This window comes from Lycorma delicatula, chromosome 11, assembly GCF_047948215.1.
Source record: "Lycorma delicatula isolate Av1 chromosome 11, ASM4794821v1, whole genome shotgun sequence".
Taxonomy (NCBI): domain Eukaryota; kingdom Metazoa; phylum Arthropoda; class Insecta; order Hemiptera; family Fulgoridae; genus Lycorma; species Lycorma delicatula.
In genome coordinates this window covers 47,084,487-47,103,985 of record NC_134465.1, presented here as the reverse complement: position 1 = coordinate 47,103,985, position 19,499 = coordinate 47,084,487, and the positions used below count along the sequence as shown (strand labels likewise).

Below are 19,499 nucleotides of genomic sequence, written 5' to 3'. Positions count from 1 at the left end.
TAATGATTTCTTCAGACTCAAAAATAATTATAATTTTTGAGATGAACTACATGTAATTTTAATTATAATTTGGATGTTTTATTCGCATTAAATCCCTTGGTAACTTTTATCAATGATTATAATCTGTAATCACTGAAAAATCAACCATTCAATAAACGTCTTTTCAGTATTTTGTCATGTTCATCAGATCTTCCCCCTGGTGATTTCACATATTTAAACTTATATAAAAGGCAAGTCTTTCATACACAGTTAATAGATAAAGTTGATGGTAGATAAGTGGCTATGCTCCAACCAACAAATTTTCAGCCGTGCTTTTATGAAACAATGAAAACTTTTTATTGCACACCATGGAGACTATATATTTGGATTAATGATTTTATTTGTGAAGACAGACAAATAAAAATTTTGGAATTGTTAAAATTTTTAGTGCGAGTATTATAGATTCTGAGACAATTGACTCGATCACAGACACCTGAACTCACATTCTTATGGAACTTAAACAACAGTTGTAAGGGAAAGTAATGCTTTTTTAGGTCGCATAATAACTTTTGATGAAATTCGGATTCATCATTTAGAGCAGCAATCTAAATATCAGAATATGGAATGGAAACATTTGAGTTTGCCTGCCAGGAAAAAATTAAAGACCTACGCATCAGGTAATAAAGTGATGCTAAACAGTGTTTATTAACTATAAAGGCCTAATTTATTACAACTGTTTGGAACAATCAACAAATTGTACTATTTGACGTACTAGAAAATAAAATGAAACCCAGGGGTTTTAAGGGGTTTTCCTTATTCAGGAAAAGTATAGGGACAAGTGAAGCAATTTTAGGCCTCAGATTAATATTAGAAGGAAAATCAAAGAAAAACAAACCAACATACTTGGCATTTATAGACCTAGAAAAGGCATTCGATAATGTAGACTGGAATAAAATGTTCAGCATTTTAAAAAAATTAGGATTTAAATACAGAGATAGAAGAACAATTGCTAACATTTACAGGAACCAAACAGCAACAGTAATAATTGAAGAACATAAGAAAGAAGCCGTAATAAGAAAGGGAGTCTGACAAGGATGTTCCCTATCCCACTTACTTTCTAATCTTTACATGGAACTAGCAGTTAATGATGTTAAAGAACAATTTAGATTCGAAGTAACAGTACAAGGTGAAAAGATAAAGATGATACGATTTGCTGATGATATAGTAATTCTAGACGAGAGTAAAAAGGATTTAGAAGAAACAATGAATGGCATGGATGAAGTCCTACGCAAGAACTACCGCATGAAACTAAAGGGGAACAAAACGAAAGTAATGAAATGTAGTAGAGATAAAGATGGACCACTGAATGTGAAAATAGGAGGAGAAAAGATTATGGAGGTAGAAGAATTTTGTTATTTGGGAAGTAGAATTACTAAAGATGAACGAAGCAGAAGCGATATAAAATGTCGAATAGCACAGGTGAAATGAGCCTTCAGTCAGAAATATAATTTGTTTACATCAAAAATTAATTTAAATGTCAGGAAAAGATTTTTGAAAGTATATGTTTGGAGTGTCGCTTTATATGGAAGTGAAACTTGGACAGTCGGAGTATCTGAGAAGAAAAGATTAAAAGCTTTTAAAATGTGGTGCTGTAGGAGAATGTTAAAAATCTAATGGGTGGATAAAGTGACAAATTAAGAGGTGTTGCGTCAAATAGATGAAGAAAGAAGCATTTGGAAAAATATAGTTAAAAGAAGAGACAGACTTATAGGCCACATATTAAGACATCCTGGTATAGTCGCTTTAATATTTGAGGGACAGGTAGAAGGAAAAAATTGTGTAGGCAGGCAATGTTTGGAATATGTAAAACAAAGCAGGGATGTAGGATTTAGGGGGTTTACCGAAATGAAACGACTAGTACTAGATAGGGAATCTTGGAGAGCTGCATCAAACCAGTCAAATGACTGAAGACAAAAAAAAAATAAGGTTACAGTATGTGGTTCTTTCTCAAAAATTGTAATTCTTCCGAATTCAGAAGAATTACCACCTTAGAGAAAGTATATTGATTTTAAGTGATAAAAAGCCTTTTACCACCCAAAAGACTCAGGTAGTTATTCAAAAGTCAGGTCAGGAGGTGTTATATCCATCTTACAGCCCCAATCTCGTACTTCTTGTTTGGGCCTGTCAAAGAGAGTTTTTACATGGTACTGAGTTTGAGAACAGTAAGCTGTACAAGAATGGCTCAGACATCAAGGAACAGTTTCTTAATAGTGCAGTAAGAAAGCTCAAAAAAAGATAAGAAGTGCCTAAATGTAACAGGGAATTATGTTATAAAACAGTGTTAGTTTCTTTTTCAGTGAAAAAATAATTATAATAATTTTTTACAGTCATTTGTTTCTAATTATTGAATGACTGTTTCAGTCATATAATTATGTTAGTTTATAATTGTAATTAATACTTGAAAATACATGAAAAGCAGTGATTAAATTTGTGAATATTTATACACAGAAATTAGTGAGTTCTGCTAAGGTAAGTCATATTAATTATAATTTTGTATACTTGGGTTAAATATGTGTTGGTAATGTTTCAAGTTATTCAGATGTTTGTTTTGTAGAATTTAAAAATAATTATTAAACTAACATTCAGTTTCATTAAAAGTTCATCAGTATGAAATAAGTACATAAAAATGTACAAGTTATAAAGTACAGTAAATATACTTTATAAGAACTTTTTTAAATAATAAAATTATTACTGTAACTTATAAAATGTCAAATTAAATTTAATACTTCTTTTAATTTTCTTAAATAGCTTTGTTTATCTATAATTGTTATTTGTTTTTTTTTTTTTTATTAGCAGTAATTATTTTTACAACAAAATAATTTGCTTTTGGGGTGTTGCAAAGTTTCTAATCTTGCATGAAGCTTTCTTTACATGATTGCTGATAATAATTGTTACTTTTAAAAATAAAAAAAAATATATTGACATGTTTAAAGCTCTGTAACTTGCTTTAGGGTGTTTTTTATAGAAAATAATATGCTATACAATTTAGATTTAATAAGCTGACATACATATCTATTAGCTTTACATAACTAATAATGGTTTTTTATTCTGTGCATTGTAACCACTATTAATATTGGAATTATAAAATATAATTTTAAAATAAATATAAAGTATAATATTGGAATTATATATATATATATATATAAAACATTACACATTTAACATTAAAGTTATTTGCTTCTTTCCTATGTTGAAAAAAGAAACATAGTGATAAGAAAACGTATTTTCCTCATAAATTAAGCCCATAAAAATGTAAAAAAGTATTATAATTTAATAGAAGCTTATACGTTGTGTATTATTGTCAAACTGCCATTGAAATAAAGATTATTTTCATCTTGGTCTTTGAGTATGTCAAATGATTCACGATGGAACCATAACTTACTTAAAACTACGAGGGTTATTTTTTTTTCAAGGTCCGATCGGTCATGAAATTAAAACCACAGTGAAAATAAAAAATTTTTTATTTGTAACAAGTACTTACATAGTTACATTATTTCTCTACATAGTTGCCATTCCGATTTAGACATCTGTTGTAGCGTGGTACCAACTTTCCAATACCCTCGTCATAGAACGGAGCTGCCTGTGTTTTCAGCCATGTTTCTACGCTGGTCTGCACCTTGATGTCTGTGCCAAAATGTTGTCCTCCTAGCCAGCGTTTCATGTGAGCAAAGAGGTGAAAATCGGATAGAGCCAAGTTCGGGCTCTATGGTGGGTGATCAAACACTTCCCAACGAAAACGCTGCAGGAGCTTCTTTGTTACAGCTGCAGTGTGCGGCCGAGCATTGTCATGGAGAAAGACAATGTCTGATAACAACATTCCTCTCCGCTTTAGACGTTGAAGAGTCACGCAGTATGAGGCTGTAGTGATGGTCGTGCCACGTGAATTCCACCAAGAGAACTCCATTCCGGTGCCAGAACACAGTAGCCATACACTTTCTGTTGGAGAAGGTTCCCTTGAACTTCTATGGTTTACTGGGGGAATGAGAATGCATCCACTGTTTGGATTGTTCTTTCGTTTCTTCAGTTTCGAAATGGACCCATGTCATATCTCCTGTGACAATTTTGTTCAAAAAATCTTCTCCTTCATTGTGGTAGCGCTGGAGAAATGTTAGGGAGGCGGCCATTCTCATTGTTTTATAATGGTCGGACAGCATCTTGGGAACCCATCTTGCACACAGTTTTCGGTACTGAAGTCTCTCACTCACATTGGTGTAGAGAGCTGACCTTGAAATTTCAGGAAACAAATCACTCAATACAGAAATTGAGAACTGAAGATTTTCTCAAATTGCCTCATCCAGTCGCTCAACGAGATCATCGGTTGACACTCGCTTCCTTCCCTGACTGCCTGCATCATGAACATCTGCACGTCCTGCTTTAAAGTTCCTGCACCATTGTTGCAATTTGCTGTCACTCATTGAAGTATACACATTACTTATTCGTCGATGAATTTCAGCTGCATTATACCCCTCAGCCTGAAGAAATCGAATTACTGCACGCACTTTCACACTTGGCAGGAGATACTATTGTTGTAGATATGCTTACGTGCTATCTGCGTGTTCAGAACTAAATGCAGTGATTGAAGGTTTTACTGATGCGGTGTGATTGAAGGCTATACTAGAGACGCTGCGCAACACATATGCGCAAAGGTTCATCCGATTTTTGTGCAGGATTTTATTTCGCAAACGATCAGACCTTGAAAAAAAAATAACCCTCGTATTAACAAAATAAACAAAAACTCGAACCAAAATTATTAAATTTTAACATTATAATGTTTTCAGTCTCTGCGACCATTAGTGCTTGTGTTGTTATTCTGGAATCAGATGATGGATGTTATTAATGTAGGTTTAATTGAGATAAAGTAGACATGAACTCAAAATGTGATGAGAAATTTTGTTTCTTCATTTATTATATCATTGTCTTATATAATTTTTGAGATCTTAATATATATTTTTTTTTGTATGCATATATTGATTGTTATCAATTTTAATGGATTTGTGATTTGTATCTGTGAAATAGACTCTTTGAAGTTATGGAGGATGGCTTTTAAAGTATTTATTCATTCTGTCTTTGTTTGAAGTTACGTCTTGTTTGACCAATATAGAAAATTGTTCAGTCAGTTAAGATTCTAGGAGCATTGTGTTTTTTGATGATTTTTTTCTGTGTGTAATTTTTGTTTTTATTTTGAAGGCTATATTATATAAAATGTGAGACTGAATATCCAAATGCCTATTTTCTGGATGTCCTACTATTTTGACAGCTTACATCTGCATTAGGAAATTAAAAAAAAATTAATACACTGTTTAAAAGATCTAAATTATATTCAAATAAAACTTTGCTTCAAAAGGAAATGTATTGTTATCTATCTTTTGTTTTAATTTACTTTTTCACAATTCGTGTAGCACAAAACATTCATAAATAAAGGCCTTTGTTAAATTAATTATAAATAATTTTTTTTTTTAAAGATTGATGGAAACATTAATTAGTCAAGCACAAACTATGATGTAATGATACTGACTTGAATCTCATGGTCATCAAACGAAAGAGATCATAAATGTTTTTCTATTACTATGACTGATTGAAGCAATAAAAAAAAGTAATTCTGTGTAGTTTCATAGTTTAACATAATTGCGTGATCTTGTAACTCATAAAAAAATATTAAAGCAGGAACAGATAATATATCTTTTTAAAGAAAAAATAGTTATTTTTTAAAATATGTTTCAATTATTGACTGTCGCTAAGTTTTATCCTATTAAACGTTCTATAATTTTTTGTCATTTTTAAGAAATTCTCTTCAATTTTTTTTTTTATAAATTTTGTAATAAGTTTTTTAAATTACATTTTTTATAAAACACTATGATCGTAAATTTTAATTCGTTTTAGATCATTTTTGTAAATTTAGATTCTTTATTTGTAAATTTCTACCCACTGGATTTTATTAACAAATTACTGTATCAGTTTTTTTTAATACGTTGCATACATGGTTTGAGTATCTTTTTTAATTTAAGTTAGGGATATTTATTTTTTTTTTTTTTTACTTTTATTATGTAGGGTATGCATTAAACATTAGAATTATAAGTCTGGTAGGTAAACTTTTTTTAATTATCCAAGTGACAGCATCTCGGCCTTTCATCCGGAGGTCTCAGGTTCGAACCCCAGTCAGGCATGACATTTTCACATACGCTACAAATCATTCATCTCATCCTCTGAAGCATGCCTAACGATGGACCCGGAGGTTAAACAAAAAAAAAAAATTCCCAATTATCAAGATTTTTGATTATTGCAAAGAGGTCTTCTGGATAATCAGCAGATTTTTTTAAATTTGTGAGATATTTTCTGTAATTCTTGGTTTATTTGACGTATTTTTTGTTTGTTTATTTATTTTATGTAGAAGTGTTGGATATCTGTTTGTGCACGCTAAATATTTTATAGTATTGAGTTTTTTGTGGTCTTTAGTTGACACAGGTGTGATGAGATTTCATTCTATTATATTTAAGGTAATGGTTTATCTGAAGTCAGTGGTTTAAGGTTCTGTAAATGATATAAGTTTTTTAAAACCATGTAATTAATAGATTTGGTTCGATTTGTTGTTTAAAAAGTTAACATTTCTAAATAATTTTCATTACTGATCATCATGGATAAAACCATAAGCATCATAGGTAAATATTTTGTAATAATTTTATTACAAAGAATAAATACTATGGAACCAAATGGGACCTAAGATAAGTATTTAATTCAGAAAGCGACTCACTCTTTTTTATGTTACTGTTGGCAGTTAATAAAAATTAATACTATTTAATACTAATAAAAAGTTGTATCAGTTCCTCTTAAATCACAATAAAGTGTTCATTTTAACTGTAAAGTAAGTTTTTGAGCTAAAAAATGTATCAGTAAATTTATTACTGTGATAAGTTTAATTAAGTAATATCATACTAATCAATTATAACGTTTCTATATTTTGCTTTAACTAACTCTTAACTGCATAAATGAGTGTAATTCTCACTTTTATCAACTGTACTTAATTATAATACAATTATATAATTAATAATATATATAATTTATAATATACAAATTTTAACCTAATTTGTATATAGGTTGTTGGGATTACCTTATAATAACATTTTTTTACTATTTAATTTTCATCGGAATCTTTGCTTAGGATTTTAAAACTATTTAATTTGTATGTGCAATCACATCTTGGTTCTTCCTTATTAGTTTAAAAATATTAATAAAATTTAACATAGATTTCGAATCAATTTTGACAAATGTCAATATTTTAAATTTATTTTTCTTTATCCCTTTTTTGGAATGTGATTTCAAATATCAAATAAAGAAGCTAAATAATTAAATTATAATAAACTTTCTATAATTAAAAACTTGTTTTACATTCAAATTTTATGAATAAGAAAAAATGCAAGAAAAACTTTTAGAAAACTGGTGCAAGATTTATAGAAGGAGAAAAAAAGAAGCAGACAATAAATAGGTAAATAAATGTTATAAAATGGAATTAGAAGTAACTTAAATATAATGGAAGCAGTTAAGAATTTTGCAGTCTGGATAATAAAATTACAATAAATGAATGAAGCAGCGAAGATAAAAAAAAAAATGGAAATTTTCTTCGTGTTATATACTTTTTCATCATGTTGTAAATATCATCCAAATATACAGAGATCATGTTAAGAAAGTTGTGAAAATTTGACTATTTTATTATGATTTATATATTGTGATAAAAAAATCACAATACATATAAACTTTTCTTTCTTATTAGAACAATAGTGAAATCAAGAAATATAAAAATGATAGTCAGCTAACTCAAATATTTATTGGTAAATTAGTTTTTACAATTTGAATTGTATATTTCATATAAAACATTGTTGTGCTGTATTCTCCCTTAATTCTACACAAATGTGTAAAGGTATTGGATACAGTAGAACTCTGGTAATAAAACATATATGAAGCTAAAGGAGTGATAAACTGGAGGAAATGATGGATTAAAAAATACATATATGTATATTTATCTGGTTACTGTTAATCCAGTAATAATAATCCAATTTATTGGATTTGCGTGTTACTGATTTGTTGATTTATTTCTCTTTGTTTCTTCTCAAATGCTGATTTTTATTTATCAATTCTTTGGTAAAATTATCCTTCATTTCCATTTTGACACCTGTTATGCCTTAGAAATTTCCTCTCCTCCAATCACTTGACATGATCAAAACATTTCATTAAACTTTTTCCAATTTTCTTTTTGAAAGTTTTTATTGTTAAGTCCCTCTTTATTCTCTTTTTATTTTACTTATGGTTTTCATTGGAATTTCATTTCTTTAGTCTAAATTTTGTTTCGATTCTTCTCTATTATAATCTATGATACCAATACACATGTTACTGGAATGTAGTATGACATGCACAGTTCTTTTCTTAGATATCCTTTTTAGAAAATTTTATAATTAATTAATAGAAGTTTCTTTCCTTTTTGAATTTATAAACTGTACAAAGAAGTAAAAAAAAATTGACTTCTACACTTATAAGGCAAAAATTATAAAAAAATGTTTTTATATGAAGTTACGTTTCTTCAGAGTTCTTAAGAAACTTAATTTAGAGGAAAGTTTTTATAATATTTACCTTAAATAACGTGTACTCTAGTTGATTTTTAAAAATTTTAATATATTTTAAAACTCTGAATGATTCAGATTTCAAAATTCTAACATTTAATAAAGGATTATGAAAATAAATGATCTTTAACAAGGGGAGATAACTGATCCAAGATTGTTTGAACCTATCTGTATTCTATTAAGTTAGTTTAATTGTATTGTTTGGGTTTCTAATGAATAATGATAAAGGTTTCAATCCACAACTCTTTATGCATATGACTCCTTATTTATGCAAATCCTATGCATATGAAGATGTCGTTGTGAAAGAGATTTATGTCAACCTTTAGACAATTTACCTGTGGTTTCTATAACAACTGGAACAACCACATAACCTGTTACCACCCCCACATCTGTTTTATTTCTTCTTCTAACTAACTACCAGCATTTAAACACAGTTAATCAATGCTTTTTTCTGTTCTTAGTAAGCTGGGATCATTTTGTCAAAAGGTATGTGATATCAGCCTCCTTATTTATATACAATAAAAAAAGTGTTATATTGAAAAGTGTTATCTATGATAATAATACTATTCCAGTATTTGTATTTGACTATTTCAATAACTGCCTCAGGCTGATATTTGTAGTAGAGGATATTCATTATTAAATATCTTTTCTTTTATATTAGTCAGCGCGTAACTTTTGTTATGGATAATCCTTACACGACGAAACCTATAGTCTCAGAAAAATATTGAAGTGCCTAAGGATTATACAGTCACATTGATAATAACCTCTGAGCAGTAAATAGCATTATATTATCGATCAAATATCTTAGATATCCATTCCTCTCTAAATCCTATACGGCAGATCTGATGATTAGCAATCTGATCACTCAAAGGTTGTTATACCTGTAACCAATTTCAAGGAATTATCATGGACTAGATTGCACATCTCAAAATGTAATTGCATGTTCAATTATTTATTATTATTACTGTTTTAATATTATTGAAACACTTAGGTTTTATAGGGAAAAAAAAAACTTATAAAACAATGCACCATTGATCATTTCCAATACTAATATATAGGTGACCTTCATGTTAATCCTATCATTTACATATATTCTAATTTTAAGTAAAATACTTTCCAAACTGCATTAATCCATTAAAGTTGTATATGAAAATTTATAATTTTACAATAATTCAAATCACATTATTCTTACTTCATTATATATGTTATATTTGTGAACAAATGCATGTTTTTGGTATTTCTAACTGACGAATTTGATAAATAAAATAAAATAGTATAGATTGTTTGTGCAGTGCGTCCTTTTAATATATTTTACAATGTGTTTTTTTAATCAAGAAAGGAATTCATCAAATAAATCCTCTGAATACAACTTTTCATTTAGACAGATTAGCTTTTTACCATTATGTTTACTAAATATTTTTGTTATGTACTACAAGGTGATTTAGATATTTTCTAACTTATATAAGTAATAAATTTAAATTTAAAAGATTTAATTGTTTAAAAAGTTGTTTATTTAACAAGTTCTGTACGTTGGAATAATTTTCAAATTACCATCACAAAAGATGCTGAAATTGTTCCCTATTTTGTCTTAGACATAAATCCACCTGATGTTATATGTTTACAGGTACTTTTCAGTATGTTGACTAGGATATTCGTGAAGAGAATGGATTATATTTTTCATGTAAATTCTGAAATTTTTTAGAATTATTTGTGTTGATAAATTAGTTATAAGATAGGCCTTTAGAAATAATTTTGTAGAAGACAAGTCCAAGGAACATGAGGGTCAAAGACACATTACTAAATTAACCAATCATTGAAGAACTCTTGAAGCACTATGATCATTTCACTGGAACTGTGATGTGTTATATTCCAGTAAGAATGTTTAACTGCAACCATGGCTTAGCTGGAGATCTATAGCATATAACATGAAACGTTAGGAATTTGTAGAACAATTCAGTGCAATGATTTCATTGCATTTTCTGACAACTTCACCCTCTAATCCTATAATATTAATAGCCTGATTAGAATTTCCATGTGTGTAATTAGATGGGCATAAAAGTAATCATTACAGTACATTTCTCAAGCTCACCTATGTATACAACAAGCAACATACTCAACAGTTTTTTGTTGCAAACAGTTTAAAAATTTAATTTCAGCCCAAAGATATCTGAATGTCTCTGTACATATGTAATTTATATACTTTAATTATAAGAACTATGTTCATCAACAACATTTTCCTTGAAAAAAGTAGTTCTCTGTAACCAGATATTCATGTGAGAAAAAGAATATACATCCTTCATTTATAATTTTATCTCTGTGGCAGATTGTTAGCTTCTTTGTCTTTCATTTGGAGTACTGGTATTATTTATTATGAAAGGAAACAGGGTTTATCTGTGAGGCATCTCTTAGTATTACTAATAAAATTATTAATAATTATTTAAATTTAATTAGTGAAGAAATTGAAAACGGGTACAAAACTATCAGACTGAATAATTTTTAAATTTAAAAATTTCAGTCATACAGTTGTTTTTTTTTATAGATTTAAATAAATAAGATGTAATTTTGTTCACAATGAAAGGCTTAACATTTTCAATAAATTTAATATTTGGATAGCTACTGATTAAAAAGATAAAATGTCTTGCCTTTTGGAATTTTTAATGATAGAATTTTCAAATTTATTTATTTTGTAGAAGATGTAGTTGGATAAATCTACATTTAATGTCATTAAAATGTTTTGATCGGTTATTAAGATATAAATTTCTATTGAAAAAACACTAAATGCTGGTCAGAGGGATGGTGAAGCAAGGTAGGGCATTTATCCATATGAACTTTTTTTTTTATTTTGATGAACTGAATAAGTCCCTTAAGTTTCGTCAACATTCAATACGTCTTAAATTCAAGATATTATTTTTTAGTTTCTATAGAATGACAAACTCTACGTAGGATGTCACCCATATAGTGAACTCATTGTATATAGCTTCTTCCGGTAGAGTTTATTTGATAGCAGTAATATAGTAGAAAAGACATGAAGTTTATTACTCTCATTACCTGCAAGGAGTACAGAGTATACTGTGTTTCACATTTGCAAATGGAAGAATGCAACATCAGCAAGATCCAGTGTTAACTATATCATTTATATGATAATAATTTTATGAATGATAAAAAGTTGGAGATGTACTATCCTGTGCAAATTTTAAAAAAATATCAAGTTAATATCCATATTCTTTTGGGACTGTAAGGAAACTTTTTTAATAGAATTCAAGGTACCTGAAACAATAATAATATTTAAAATTCTATTGTAAAATACTAACTAGAGAAACTTTTTGGAGGTCAATCTAAAATTTGGCCTATCTTATAAAGACTTTACTTAAGTGGCTCAGACAGTATATTTTTTTCAAGATTCTCCATCTACTCTTACTGTTTCTTTCTAATATGAAGGTGTGTCTTTGTATACCAGCACCAGAGTTCTTTGACAAGGATCTGAAAAGTCTTTGAACATGGAGAAGTAATGTAGATATATAGGTAACTTAAAATAACATTTTTTATTTTTATTTTTTAACTAATCAACTGGGAGTCAGTTTTGGGATAACCCTCTTATGAACAATTGATGTAATTGTTTTAAATGATTTTTTTACAAATTTCTAATTGATAATATATTCTGTGTATTTCATATTTTGATGAATTCTTTTCTTTATATCATTAATATTGTAATTATAAAATAATAATGCCGGCCTCCATGGTGCAAGTTGTAGCATCTCGACCTTTCATCTGGATCCCGGGTTTGAATCCCGGTCAGGCATGGTATTTTTCATATGCTACAAAATTCCATATCTCATGCACAAGCTTCAAGCTTATGTGGCAGTATCATCATGAAAAAAAGTGAAGCAATAGTATGATTGCATAATGATTAAAAATATTTTTTTTGTTATTCTTCCTATATTTCATTGAATCTGTAGGACTTATTATAAAAAAAACAAAAAAAAACATACTGATTAATGTTTTGCACAGCTTTTTAACCAAGAACAGCATTTATAGATAGTCATTTGTTATTGAGATAATACAGTTTGGAAAGTAATGTCATATTTATCTATAATATAAAAAATCATTGGTGATTGATATCATTGCTTACTAATAATTATGGGTGTTATGGCTTGCAAAAGATGGCGCTTGGGAGAACTGAAAATGGACTATATTTAAATTTTACACAAAGAGAAGGATTTATATTAATGAATTTATCACCAAAAGATGCTGGTTTTTTTGAATGCGTTGGTGTAAGAGAAGAAAACGAAAGTCATATTTCATATGACATTAAAGTTTTACGTAAGAAAATAATTCTTTAAATATTTTATTTTTGCATGATTGTTTAAATTTATGATTGCTGATAAATAGAATGTAAAACTGTCTTACATCTTTTAATTGTTTATTAATTTATCAGTGGCATTACCTCTGTGAATATGTGTATGCTACAGTTCACGGTTTTCAAATATATTTTTTTTTTATAAATGCCGTAGGTTATGTGAATGTATATATTACATTGTATTGATTTATACACATATTAGTAAAATGTGTTAAAATAGCTTACAGATAATGCCCAGTGATTTAATTATGCCTTCATCAGTTATAAAAAATTACAAAATCTGATCGAGGTATTTATAGAATTGAATTTGGAAAGAAGTTACTGATTTTGAACCAGTATTTCCAATTTTGAAAAGAATACTATACACCTTTGCTACTTGTATTGTATAACCTTTGTAATTTATTGTACTAAATAGCAAAAACCTGAAAAATTATTATAGAATAACATAACTTGTGTAGATTATGAAAAATTATGAATGATCAACCGATCGTTCATCAAGGTAGTATTGTGATATATTCTGTAGATTTTTAATTAGTCTTCATGTTTTGAAGTTTTCACATCAATTTAGAATTAGTATCATATGAATTGTACAGAATTTTCTCTAGTAGAGTTTTTTATATTTTCTCCCGTACAATAATATAAAAATATTACATATAAAATAAATAATATAATGACAAATAAATGTAAAAATATATAATATAAAAATAATAAAATTAAGTAAATACTGCATATGATCATGTGCTGAGAGAGTTTTAAACATACTTTACGTTTTCAGACATTGACTTGAAAATATAAAAGGAGTATATAAAATTTTGAAAAATCTCTTAATGTTATACAAAATTATCTTTAATAAATAAATTTTATCCTGTACATAAATTATTTTATGATTAAAAATTTTATTTAATCACAAGTTCAAAATAAAAGTTTTTAAAATTATAGAAAATAGTTTTTAAAATACTAATTTTCTTTTTTAATGAGGATTCTTGCACTTCCCTGCACATTGCCATCTCTCACTAGTAAAACCAGTGAACAGGGTAGAGAGATGTGTGGAGTAGAACAATCTTAAAACATTAACATATTTTATAGAATTCTTTTAAAATTCTTCACATAATCTTTAGAAAATTGTAATTATAAGGGTATTAAAAATAAATAAAATTATTAATAAAAATTTAAGTGAATAACGTGAAATTTTGATTAAAAAAATAAAATAACAAAAATTGTATCAAAGATGTATTTTTAATGATGGAATTCCCATTAAAGAGATTAATACTTGTGATTTGAAATTTGAAATCATAATACATCTGGAAGTAGAAGAAATTTTAGATTAATAAAAAAAAAAAAAAATAGAAAATTTTATACTTATTAGGTTTCTGAACTGTACATTAAGCCTAATGTTTCTAATACTGCTGTATGTATAACCATGAAGTAATTTATACAACTATAAGATGCTTATCTCCTTTTATCTGTTTTACAGAGTACCCCATTCTTGATAATTGACATCACTCTCCATATGATACAGAACTAAAAACTTATACCCTACTAATAATTAAAAAAAGTCTTTTCTGTACATCTGCTACCCTCTCAGTTGTTATAAAACAAGCTGTAGTCCTAAATTTTTGAGCACAGATCTAAAATTTGACTAAAATTTTGAATGTAATTACTGGCATATTGAAAATTTATACTTACTTATTCAGCCCCAGATTTCTATGTGCTTCAGATAGAATTCATTTTGACTATCTGGTCAAAAGAAATTTAGCATCTAATTTTTGCCTAAATCCAGAGTACTTGTTCCCTCTGTAATACATGAAGACCAGTTCTATAAATTTACAGAATTGCTAATTTATAATAAATATTAGGAAAGATAAATTTTGCCGGCCTCTGTGGCATGAGTGGTAGCATCTTGGCCTTTCATCCAGAGGCCCAGGTTCAAATCCCAGTCAGGCATGGCATTTTCACATGCTACTTGTCATTCATCTCATCCTCTGAAGCAATATCTAACGGAGGATGGTCCCGGAGATAAATAAAAAGCAAGATATATTAGATATTATATAAAAAGAAGTGTAAAGTTTTGGATCATCAAATATTAATGGCACACATATTTGAGTTCAGTCTAACATTTAAAGAAATTTCATATATTTATATGACTATACTAATTTTACATTCACAGACTCAAATTCAAAAATGTCATTTAATTTTTGCATTAAATATTATTACCAATAATTTTAGTTGTAATAATAATAATTTAAAATTAAAACTGATTATGGTGTAAGGACCAAAAGATGTTTCTCAGATGATAAATTATGTTTTATTATTCTATTGGCCAAATCAGTTATTAAGTTTATTATTATTTCCAGTTAAGTAGAAATCTATGGTGATTCAGACTCCATTATTGTATATTAAAATGTACTTCCATTATCTACATTTTCCTGTAAAAATTTATTTTCATTTAAATTGGTGAACAAATTACTAGAACTGTATCATAATTATAAAAAGAAAATATTTTATTTTGGAATAATATTGAAGTATGTGACAGCACTAATTATGCGATATAATAAAACAGTGAAAAATTTAATTAAAATGTTAATATTTTTTTATATTTTTTATTAAAGCCCAATGAATGAAGGTCACTGATAAACATATGCTTAAAATTAATTACAACTTTACTTAGATTTCAACATCTTTCCTTAAGTATAAAGGATTATGAATCATCATCATAGCTAACCATCATGTCTTTATAATAATGACATCATCAAATAATTGTCATTACGTTAATACATTTCTTTAATCAGATTTATTTTTAATGTGTAGATTATTATTGGAAGTATTTTATTGAGGTTAGGTTTTGTTAGATGACAAAGTTAATTTATGAAGTAACATCTTATATAAGTTATTGTATAAGTTTGAAATCAATTATTTAATTATAAAATAATGGGAAAACCGACATTAATTGTGTAATTTTCAATTTTTTCTATGCTAAACAAAATTTTATTATTTTAATTCAATCTTTTAACAATAAATTTGTGTTTTATTTATATATTCCCAATTTGAATGAACGCAAACCGGATTTAGTTAAATTTCTATGTATTAATAGAAATTAAACATTGATTGCTTTAAAATAGAAATGAATTTATTCAAATTTATTATTTCTTTCAAGTTGGATCTGATAACATTAATAATTCACCTTCACTTTTTGTGCATATATATATATATAATATATAAAACATTAACTTTATCATTCTGTTTTCATTTTTCTTTTATCATCTTTTTTCTGTTCTTATGTTAACATAATTTATTTTTTATTAAAATTATTGCATGTGCTTGCTTATATGTATGAGACTGTATTTACAACTCAAAGAGATGTGAAACATTCTGTGTTGGTTTTGTTAACATAATCAGCTGTGTAAATTAACTAATAAATTTTTGTTATAATTAAAAGATATTTTATTAAATTTCAAAAGGTTTAAATTAGATAGTTATCACTTTTGCAAGTTATCACTTTTGATAGTTATCAGCCAAAATATGGCCTTCAGAAATTAAAGCCAGCCCTTTTGTAGATTTATTTAAAAACCTTTCATAAGTATTAGATAAATTTTTAAAGGTAATCAGTGAATACATTTTATTAAAATAAAATGTTTATTTATAAAATATGTATTCTCAAATCTAATTACATTTTTTATTTAATCCAACGTAATTTTTCACCAATAGGTACCTTAAGGTTGTTAAATAATCAAACAAATATGAGGACTTACTGAAATGTAATGCACACTATTTCATAACTCTCAATTGAAAAAAAGGTAGTCAAATGAAACAAATGTGGCATAAAAGTTCCTTTTATTTGCTATAAAAACTTACATTTATTTTTCTTTATAATCATCATTAACTGCTACCTATTTCTCCCAAAAGTGAACCAGTTATCTCATTTTGTCAGTGAAGAATGGTGGTAGTCTTTCCTTGACTTACGATCTCACTGTATCCTTTAGTTCATCATCAGTGGTGAAATGAATACTCTTAATATGTTTCTGTAATTGCTAAAAGAAATGAAGTTTGCAGGACACCAAATCTGGTGAATATGGATTTTTCTCTTTCTTTTTCTGTTTAGCCTCCAGAACCATCGTAAGGTATTACTTCAGAGGATGAATGAGGGCGATATGTATGAACGTAAATGAAGTGTAGTCTTGTACAGTCTCAGGTCGACCATTCTTGAGATGTGTGGTTAATTGAAACCCAGCCACCAAAGAATACCAGTATCCACAATCTGGTATTCAAATTTGTATAAAAATAACTGCCTTTATTAGCACTTGAACCTTAGAAATTTTGACTTCAAATCAGCTGGTTTGCGATGATGAGTTCACAATTAGCCCATCCCAGTGGGTTGAGTGTGGAGGGTCAGAAATAAGTTCAAATTTCAACTTCACTAGAGCCTTAGTAGTTGGGAAATTAAACTGCAAGATAGCAGCACCTATTGCTTTGTGTGGGATTTTGTTTTCCTGTTACTTCCAATGTACATTACATTTTAGCCGCCTCTCATATTTTAAATTAAAAAACTTTTTGTAACTGTAATAAAATTTAGTAGTTTCTAGATCTCTTTATGTAAATAAAATCATTAATTTTATTTTTCGGGCTTAAATTATTAAATGAATATTTAAATCTTTCATTAAAAACAAATATTGATAATTTATGATCAAAAGATGTTTTTGTTTAGTTCTGTTTTTTTTTTATTCATTATAAAATACTCAGATTTCTCTTGAAACATTGTATGTGATATATTAACTACATGTATATATACCACAGTTTTTATATATATTTTAAAATCATACAGATTAGCATTTGTACATATCTGTTTTTTTTTTTACAACTAACAATATATTTGTAAAAAAAATTGCTACTGCTTAAATTGCATGTATCAGCTGGATAGTTTTTAAGTGCCTTGCATGCATGTATTTTTCTTGTTGTAATTCTTTGCACATTATTTAAACTAGATATTAAACTTCAACTTTCTAACAAAATAATAATAATATACTTTTTATTAGTAATAAAAGAAGAATTATAATTTTAAAGGAACTGAGATACAAACTATATCAGTTTGAGTGACTCTCTGTTAGTGATGATGTTACTTGTACACCCTGTCTGTGTGGATGGTGAAGAGATAAAAGTGTCACTTGTAGTGCGAAATATCATCTCCACTACAATGGACTTGGAATGTTGATTTGCAGTAGCGTATTTGACTCGGTGAACAAAGGGTCCTTACAATCCTTAGTTAACTTAGTATTGAATGTAAGTTATTCTTGGAATTTTATGCTGTTTATTGGAAGTGACTTTGACTCATGATCAGGTTGCCTACATCCAATTATGATTATGGCGACTAACATAACAATAATATTCAAATTAGACTGGTACTGACAGTTAGTTGATTCAACACATAACTGGAATTTTTACTGAAATCTAGTAACAGCCTTTATACTGTACCAGCAAACAATGTCCAATGTAACATTTGCTGTTGCAAAGTGTTATTTCAAAAAATGTTACTAAAGAATTTAATAATTTATTTTTTACAGTATATTGTCATTTATGTGTTAATATTTTTCTTTTGTTAAATTTACTATGTTATCATAATTATTTATTGGGTTTTTAAAATTAAAGTTATAGTATTAAAATATTTAGCAAAGACTGTGAAGACCAAGTGGCAACAGTCTTCCTATTCCATTTAAAATAATAATAATATTGTACATTAATCAAGAAAAATTCTTTGTAGATATTAGTGACAGTCAGTTTTAATAAAGATATTGAGATAATGAAGTCTGTATGAATTAAAGGTTAGTAAGATATTGGGCTAATTTATTGCTGGTTTTATTTTTTTATCGTATTTTTTTTTTTTAATTCAAAGGTCTTTAATTTTGTTAATGTAACAATTACATTTAAAACAAACTCACTTAATTTTTGTTGTACAATTTTTAATTTTAAGCAATATAAATACTAATTTTGGGAAACTGTAACCAATATTTTATTAAATTTATGAGTACTGGATTTATTAAATATAGTTTCATCCACTTTTTATTCATTTCTCATCTTGCAGCATTTCCTGGAAGCACCAAAATCTGATTTGTTATTGACAGCAAGATTTATCACAAATGAAAATATAATTTTACACACACACACACACACACACACACACACGCACAGATGCAGGCACGCAGGCAGAGGGACAGACAGACAAACAGACAGATAGGCAGACAAACAAAAAAGAGACAGATAGACAGATAGACAGACAGACAGACAGACAGGCAGAGAGACAGACAGACACACAAGATAGACAGAGGAAGACAGATGGACAGACAGACAGACAAAGAGAGAATATATATTACGCTATTAATAGATTATGGGAAACCTTGAATATTTTAACCATTAAACATAGAAAAATGAAATTTAACAAATGCAACTACCTCAAAACAATTTATTTTTTCAAGACAGTTACACCCGAAGTACCCAGAAAGCCA

General features: G+C 27.9%; 1 protein-coding gene across 1 annotated transcript in view; it reads left to right on the top strand.

Moving 5' to 3' along the window:
* The window catches only part of LOC142332042 (vascular endothelial growth factor receptor kdr-like), a 199,377-nt gene that overhangs the window by 98,555 nt on the left and 81,323 nt on the right, over positions 1–19,499 (top strand). The gene's annotated exons all lie outside the window — the stretch shown is intronic.